Source organism: Amphimedon queenslandica, unplaced genomic scaffold, assembly GCF_000090795.2.
Source record: "Amphimedon queenslandica unplaced genomic scaffold, v1.1 AMPQUscaffold_13454, whole genome shotgun sequence".
In the NCBI taxonomy this organism is placed as follows: Eukaryota; Metazoa; Porifera; class Demospongiae; order Haplosclerida; family Niphatidae; genus Amphimedon; species Amphimedon queenslandica.
In genome coordinates, this window is record NW_003546310.1 from 262,567 (window position 1) to 270,127 (window position 7,561).

At 33.5% G+C, this 7,561-nt stretch overlaps 3 long non-coding RNA genes across 3 annotated transcripts; 2 read left to right on the top strand and 1 right to left on the bottom strand.

Moving 5' to 3' along the window:
- Positions 1–618: 618 nt before the first annotated feature.
- Positions 619–1,094, top strand: LOC109581218 (uncharacterized). The gene is made up of 4 exons (XR_002184555.1): positions 619–746; positions 796–867; positions 914–985; positions 1,023–1,094. It is a non-coding gene; the product is annotated as an uncharacterized LOC109581218 (long non-coding RNA).
- A 56-nt stretch (positions 1,095–1,150) lies between these two features.
- LOC109581215 (uncharacterized) lies at positions 1,151–2,145 on the top strand. Its single transcript, XR_002184553.1, has 8 exons — positions 1,151–1,218; positions 1,271–1,339; positions 1,416–1,493; positions 1,551–1,628; positions 1,684–1,761; positions 1,804–1,865; positions 1,931–1,969; positions 2,033–2,145. It is a non-coding gene; the product is annotated as an uncharacterized LOC109581215 (long non-coding RNA).
- A 642-nt stretch (positions 2,146–2,787) lies between these two features.
- Positions 2,788–3,386, bottom strand: LOC109581216 (uncharacterized). The gene is made up of 3 exons (XR_002184554.1): positions 3,263–3,386; positions 3,074–3,205; positions 2,788–3,006 (listed from the first exon to the last, which is right to left on the bottom strand). It is a non-coding gene; the product is annotated as an uncharacterized LOC109581216 (long non-coding RNA).
- Positions 3,387–7,561: the final 4,175 nt, after the last annotated feature.

Genomic DNA, 7,561 nt, shown 5'->3' on the forward strand with positions numbered 1-7,561 from the left:
TATGAGTAAGAACCTTCTACAAAAACAGAAACAAGAGGACAGAAGAAGAGTAAGTTAATTATTTTTGTTGTTATTATTGTTGTTTAGAGCTTGTAGACATTCAGCCACAGTCTAATTATGAGTCAGAGCCATCTACAAAAACAAGAGGACAAAGAAGAGTAAGTTATTATTATTGTTATTATTTTTCATGTTACTACATGTATTGTAGTTATTATTGTTATTGAGAACCTGTGGATATTCAGCCACAGTCTGATTATGAGTCACAACCTTCTACAAAAACAGGAACAGGATGGGGAAAGAACAAGTTACCTTAAGCCTATACTTTTTTTAGCGTCTACTAAATTTAGCTATATTAGTGAGTAAGCTTTAAACAGCTAAATTAAATATACGCTAAAATAATTATAATGGTTATTATTTATAGATAATTTAGTTTAAAACGCGGAAATTAGTAATGCTTAACATGACTTACTAATAATTTTTTATTTTCCTAAAATTAGTTGACGCAAGTAATAGTAGGCTTAAGGTATTATTGTTATTGTTATTAGTATTGATGTTATTGTAATTATTATTGTTTAGAGCTTGTAGATATTCAGCCACAGTCTGATTATGAGTCACAGCCTTCTACAAAAACAAGAGAAGAAGAAGAGTAAGTTATTATTTTTATTTAGAACCTGTGGATATTCAGCCACAGTCGGATTATGAGTGAGAACCTTCTACAACAACAGGAACAAGAGGACAGAAGAAGAGTAACATATTATTGTTATTATTATTATTGTTGTTGTTATTGTTGTTTAGAGCTTGTAGACATTTAGCCACAGTCCGATTAAAAGTCAGAGCCTTCTACGGAAACAAGAGGACAGAAGAATAGTAAGTGATTATTGTTGTTATTATTGTTGTTAATGTTGTTGTTTAGAGCCTGCAGATATTTAGCCACAGTCTGCTTTTGAGTCAGTGCCTTCTACAAAAGCAAGAGGACGAAAGACGAGTAACTAACTATTACTTTCTTTGTTATTGTTGTTCAGAGCCTGTAGATATTCAGTCACAGTCTGATTTTGAGTCAGAGCCTTCTATGAAAACAGGAATAAGAGGCCGAAAGAAGAGTCAGTTATTACTATTGTCATTTTTGTTATTGTTGTTTAGAGCCTGTGGATATTCAGCCACAGTCTGATTATGAGTCAAAGGCTTCTACAAAATCAGGAACAAGAGGATAGAAGAAAAGTAAGTTAAAATCATTGTTGTTGTTGTTACTTTTGTTTTTTATGGCCTGTAGATAGTCAGCCACAATCCGATTATGAGTCAGAACCTTCTGCAGAAATGGGAACAAGAGGACGAAAGAAGAGTAAGCAATTACAGGAGCCCTTAAATAAGATGGGCTCCTGGATATTATTATTATTGTTATTATTATTGTTGTTTAGAGCCTGTAAATCTTCAGCCACAGTCCAATTATGAGTCAGAGCCTTCTACTAGAAGAGGAACAAGAGGATGAAAGAAGAGTAAGTTATTATTATTGTTGTCATTATTGTTGTTGTTGATATTATTGTTGTGGTTAGAGCATGTAGATATTGAGCCATAGTCAGATGAGGAGTCAGAGCCTTCTACTAAAACAAGAACAAGAGGACGGAAGAAGTGTAAGTTATTATAGTTGTTATTATTGTTATTGTTGTTGTTATGATTGTTGTTTAGAGCCTGTAGATATTAAGCCACAATCCAATTATGAGTCAGAGCCTTCTACAAAAACAGGAACAAGAGTACGGAGGAAGAGTAAGTTATAATTGTCATTGTTATTATTGTTGTTGTTTGCAGCCTTCAGATATTCAGCCACAGTCCAATTATGAATGAATCAGAAGTGTATAGAAAAGCAAGAGGTGCATCATGCATGTTTTGTTATTATGTTTATAATAATTAATACATGATTATTTTGAACTGTCAGATTGTGAATCAATAAATCAGAGTATAGGAGGGAAGAAAGGTATGTACATGTAAATACATATTTACGTGTACATTTATAAATCATTCTTCAACATTCTAATAGGTAGCTCTAGATCTGCATGTAGTTTACTTAAAGACAAAGAAGATGCATGCTAGTATAAATTATTAAGCAGGAGTTCATTGATATTATCAAAATTTTTGGCATTGCAATGAGTGTAGTTCAACACAGGCACAAATCATAATTGGTTGTAAATTCCCCATTGTATTTAACACAGCCTCCTAATTTGCATCTAGTAAAATTTTGATAAAAATTATTTTTACAATAGATCTTGATCAGTGGTGGATCAAAGATTTAAAACTCTATAATGCAGACATAGAATCATTAAAATCGACTGTTCGTCTCACTGACAATATAATTAATGCTGCCCAAGTTCTTCTCAAGCAACAATATCCTCACATTTCTGGTTGGAAAGATACATTGTTTGAAAAGAAAATCAATTTTGATGTTATAAGTTCTTATTCTGCAATTCAACTTCTCTTTGTTGGTTAGTTATTATTCTGCTCTTATATAAAACAAGGAAAATAATTGTTTCCAGGAAAGAATCACTGGATATGCACATGTGCTATGACACCAGGCACAGTAACAGTTATGGATTCTTTGCAATTGTACGCAAGGTTAAGAAAGGCAACAGTGAATCTCATTTCACATGTATATTGATATCATAGCAGTACAACAGCAAGAAGGCTATACTGACTGTGCTCTGTTTTGTATCACTTTTGCTGTTGAGCATTGTTTAGGAAACGAATGCACTATAGCACATGCCCTCGCCACAATTAGCGTGACATAACTGCAGTATATTACTCTTGTAGATACGATTATTAACAATCAAAAGATCAACCAAAACAACAGAATCAAACATTTATATACTATGACACAAATTATGAAATAGTTTCACATTAACACAAATTATTAAGAAGGGATCTATTACAGACAAGACATACAACCAATAATTAAGTCTAGGCGCACATTACATTTATTACAATTCAGGGTTCTACAGTCATGTGATTTCTGGGATACTACAAAAACACAAATGAAACATTAATTTGTTCTTCAAAAATTATAGAGAGAATGCTGCTGACTTACTGTTACTGTACGTGTTAGCTTGCTCAGCCTTGCATTGCTTTGCTGCAGCAATTAAAGGTGTGGCTCAAATTAAGCACCGCCTACTTCATAGTTACACACAATGGACAGTTACTGGTAAAAAGCTTCAGTTTTCTACACTTATACACAGTTTTTTACGCAATAATCTGGCTCAATTTGTTGTATACAAACTTGATAGTAAGAATCTACAGTTTAAAAGACTCTGACATCTTCCTGAAGAACAGGACCTCATGTAAACTGTTGCGGTAAGCGATGTTTGAGCTACCATATCTCAGAAATTAAGAATTTAAGACAAATTTCCCACATATGAAATGAATAAAAACTTTCAATCTATTGTTTGGTGTGTTCTATTGCATTATTACCTTCGTCATGAGAGAGTTACCCGGAATCCTGACTATGTTTAGCAACATTACTGGCTCATGCTGCCAAGGAGAAGACAGATAAAGAAGTAAACTGAAGAAAAACTACTTCTGGCAATTATTTTAGTTGACAGTGGCACTTCACAGGACCTGAGCAAAGAGCAGCTAGGATTTGAAAACAGAGAAAAAGACGCCATATTGCGAACACACACACACTGACAGAACGAACACAGTACCCTCGCCTATACGCCTACGGCGTGGGCGATGGCAACAATCTAGAGAATTCATGTTTTGATCTGGGTCAACTGAGAAATCACTTATACAAGTGTTTTATTAATAAAAGTGTAATACCATTCCAAAAACAAAGTTGAACCACTCCCATGACCTAGGGGACTATGTTATGAAGTAAAAATCTTCTGTTATTGCAGATTGCCAGAAAATTATGACAAATGATGATCATGTGTGATTTATGTCAGGAATGGTATCATTGCTCTTGTGCTGAGATAGAAGAAAGCGAACTTGACGATATTGATGATTGGATGTGTCACATTTGTAATAAGTATTGAACTAACAGTTTATTTGTATTGGGTCACATAAAAAAAGTTTTATTGTTCAGATAATAATGTATGTTGTACGTGGTGACCTGAGGTGCCATCACTTTTTCTTCCAGTATTGCAGCAGTCTTTAGGGTGTTGCCAAATACAGGAAAGCCAAAATATCTTTGGTTTTATTTGGTTATTCAAGCAGCATAATTATTGTAGGATTATAACTAAAATTAAAAGGTTATGATTGCATTTTACTAGACACTCGTACCATAATCATACTGATTTTTCCGAGAATTATATTTTGTAAAAGGCAATGTGTGTTATGTTTATTATTAACCAATTCATTTAGCAGCCTTCATTTATGTGGCTCATGACAGAACCTGTCCCAGAATTGAAACGACTTAACTATATACAGTACAACATAATTAGCAACATAATAATTACATAAAATTGTAACAATACTGTTAACAATACTAGTATATAGAATACAACTATTATGCTATCATCCAAACCATTATATTCATGCAGTATACTACCATCTTCATTATTATCACTACAGTGGACCCTCGATTATCCGGACCCCATTTGTCTGGACCCCTTTTATCCGGACCCACAATTATCTGGATTCAAAAATTATAACATAAAGTGACCATGTGGAAGCCATCATTAACTAATTAGTTTTTTAATATTAATTTTAATTGATAATCAATTAATATTATAAGTTTAATTACCTTTTAAATGGAGAAGACACAGGTGCTGCAGCAGTTGCTGCAGAAAGCAATGATCCAGTGAAATCAAAAGCAGCGGAGAAAAAGAAGCGTAAAAAAGTTGTTCTTATTGAAGAAAAACAACAGATATTAAAAATAAGGCAGTGGTGTTTCATACTCAGTGATAGCAGAAAAGTTTGCAATAGGAAAGAGCACTGTCGGTGATATAAAAAAGAACAAAGGTACAATACTGAAGTTTAAGAAGAATATTGAAGAGATGGGGATGAGTAGAAAAACCAAGACAATAAAAATAAGTGATGATCTAGCTTGATCAATACGTTTACCTCTGGTTTGAAAGGATGAAAGGTGAACAAGTTAGTGGGCCACTTATGTGAAAAAGCTGTTGATCTGTCGCAGAGAATACATAATGAATCAACTAGTTTTAAAGCAAGTGATGGATGGCTCTGGAGACTGTAAAAGGCATGGCATTTGGCAACTTCCATTGCAAGCAGCATGGAACGCCAAATGCGACAAAAATAAGACCAACTCTTTCCAATTGATTTTAAAAAATATTGACCATTGCAATTGATTTTTAAACATCGATGTTTAAAAATTGACTTTTGCAAATCAATTTTAAAAAATCGATGTTTAAAAATCGACTTTTGCAAATCAATTTTTAGAAATTGATCTTAAAAAATCAATCTGTGTGAGCATGACCACGCCTTAATAAGCCCTGCCTCTCATATCACGAGACCACGTGTTTTGAAACAGGGCAGGACAGGGTGATGACAGGCTGAGTTCAAATCAGTTATAGAAGGCAACTAAGGCTATTCAAAATCTTACTGGTTTAAATATACCCGACACAATCTCAATGAGAAGCAGTTCAGATGATGGTAAGTCTCTAAATGCATGTGTGAATTACTAGGTACTACCCTATGAATTCAAGTTATTCTTGGCAATTTGAGTTATGTAAAAGAGTTGTCTTTATCAATTCACTGAGTGACTTTATGTGTAGGGCCTTTTTTTGCTATCAGAAAAATGTTTATCATTGGTTTTTTTACATTTAGAATAAAATTGAAAAAAATTAATTTATAGTGTGGTATAATAATGAATCCGACTATGTCTTTATTTGTAGCCCTTGCTGCAGCTGATCGTTGCCTTGCTACTTTTAATAATAGTCAAAGATTGAAGTCTAAAGCTCCCACTAAGAGAAAGGCAAAGGATGAAGTATTGTATATCTTTAAGAGGTCCAAGGCTGCTGCTAAGTCAGGGGAGTCCAGCAAGTGTCTCTGGAAGCAGTTTTTTTTGTTTAGCATACTGTGGGCAGACTAGAATTCCTACAACAGAGAAAGAAAAGGATGACCTACTGCGAGCGGGTCTTGTGGAAAAGGAAGTGGAATTCTTTTACATGGAGATAGGAGCTGAAGCATTTCGAGATTTATTGCATGACAAGTTTCCACCCCTGAGATGTGGAGGATTTGAGTTTTTGAAATGCATCCCCAATTCACGTAATATGGAGGTCTTATCTCCCGTTACTCTGTTGTCTCCATTGGCACTGAAGACTATAGTTGGTACTACAAAGCGCACATATATACGTCCATTGCAACAAGATTTGGGGTTGTCTGCCATATTTGATTTACCTAGTGGAGTATGTCAATTGTCAACTAATAATTTTGTTTAATTTTGCATTAATTTTTAGTCTGAAGAGGAATGTTTGAAGTGTGGTATTTTAATTTAGGAAAACTGGCTAGTCATCTTTCTTCATGTGGACAAAAGTATGAAATTCATACTTTTGAATTATTAAACGATTCATTCTATTGTGTACAGAGTAGAAATTGATCTTACAGATGAATATGGACAGTCATCATCGAAGTGGGTGCCTTCATTGATATGCCTTGTTGTATTTTATAGCCATTTTTATAATAATTTCTATAGAGTAAAGGAGAAGAATACTGGAATCAAAAATGATTTGTAAGTGATACCATTCAATACTTGAGTAATTGTTGTTATAGTGAGAAGGAATTTGATTCACTTGAGGATTCTTAGTACTATTTTGATGCTGTAGTAAGTAGAATTGGCTCTGTGTGTAAATTATAAATTGGTCAATTTTTACTTAAACTTCTTTTATTTTGATGGTCAACAGTAAATTTTAACACATGAAATACATGTATTTTTATAATGCATAAAAAAATTATGGAAATACAAAGCAGTTATGATAAAAGAGAATGAAATATTTCCAATCTATGATACACGTAGTGTTAATACTACATGAAGGGCTAGTTCACATCATTCAATGTGGCAAGTGCCAATCAACCCCATTTTTATCCTGTATTTTTTAGCTTGAACTAGAGAATGACATTGTTCAAACTGTGATGGAACAGAGTAGCAAGGAAATCACAGCAGCCTGCAATGAACAAGCTCCTTTAATGATGAAAATTGCGGAAATAAAGAAGCAAATTGATACAGATGAAACTATGTTCCTTGATGTGTGTAGAGGTTTTGTCTTAATAGATGCTATGAGGCAAGCTGCTAAAAAGAAATTAAATCCTAATCAACTGCTCAAAGTAACAAAAAAATTCTTATCATTAATAGTTTCAAAGTTTTATTAGATTAGATTTGTTGGTGAATCAGCTATTGACCATGGAGGTCTGAAAAGAAAATTTTTTCATCTTTTAGCTCCTGATGTTTCAAACAATTACTTTTCTGGAGCAGATAATGGATCAAGATTTTTAATTAATATTATTACTGGTGTTCAGGTATGGAGTATATACATGTTGTCTAATACTTGTTATTCCATCTCATTAGAATCGAAAGTATTATTACTTGGGTGTCTATTTCGTTCTGTCCGTTCTTTATGGA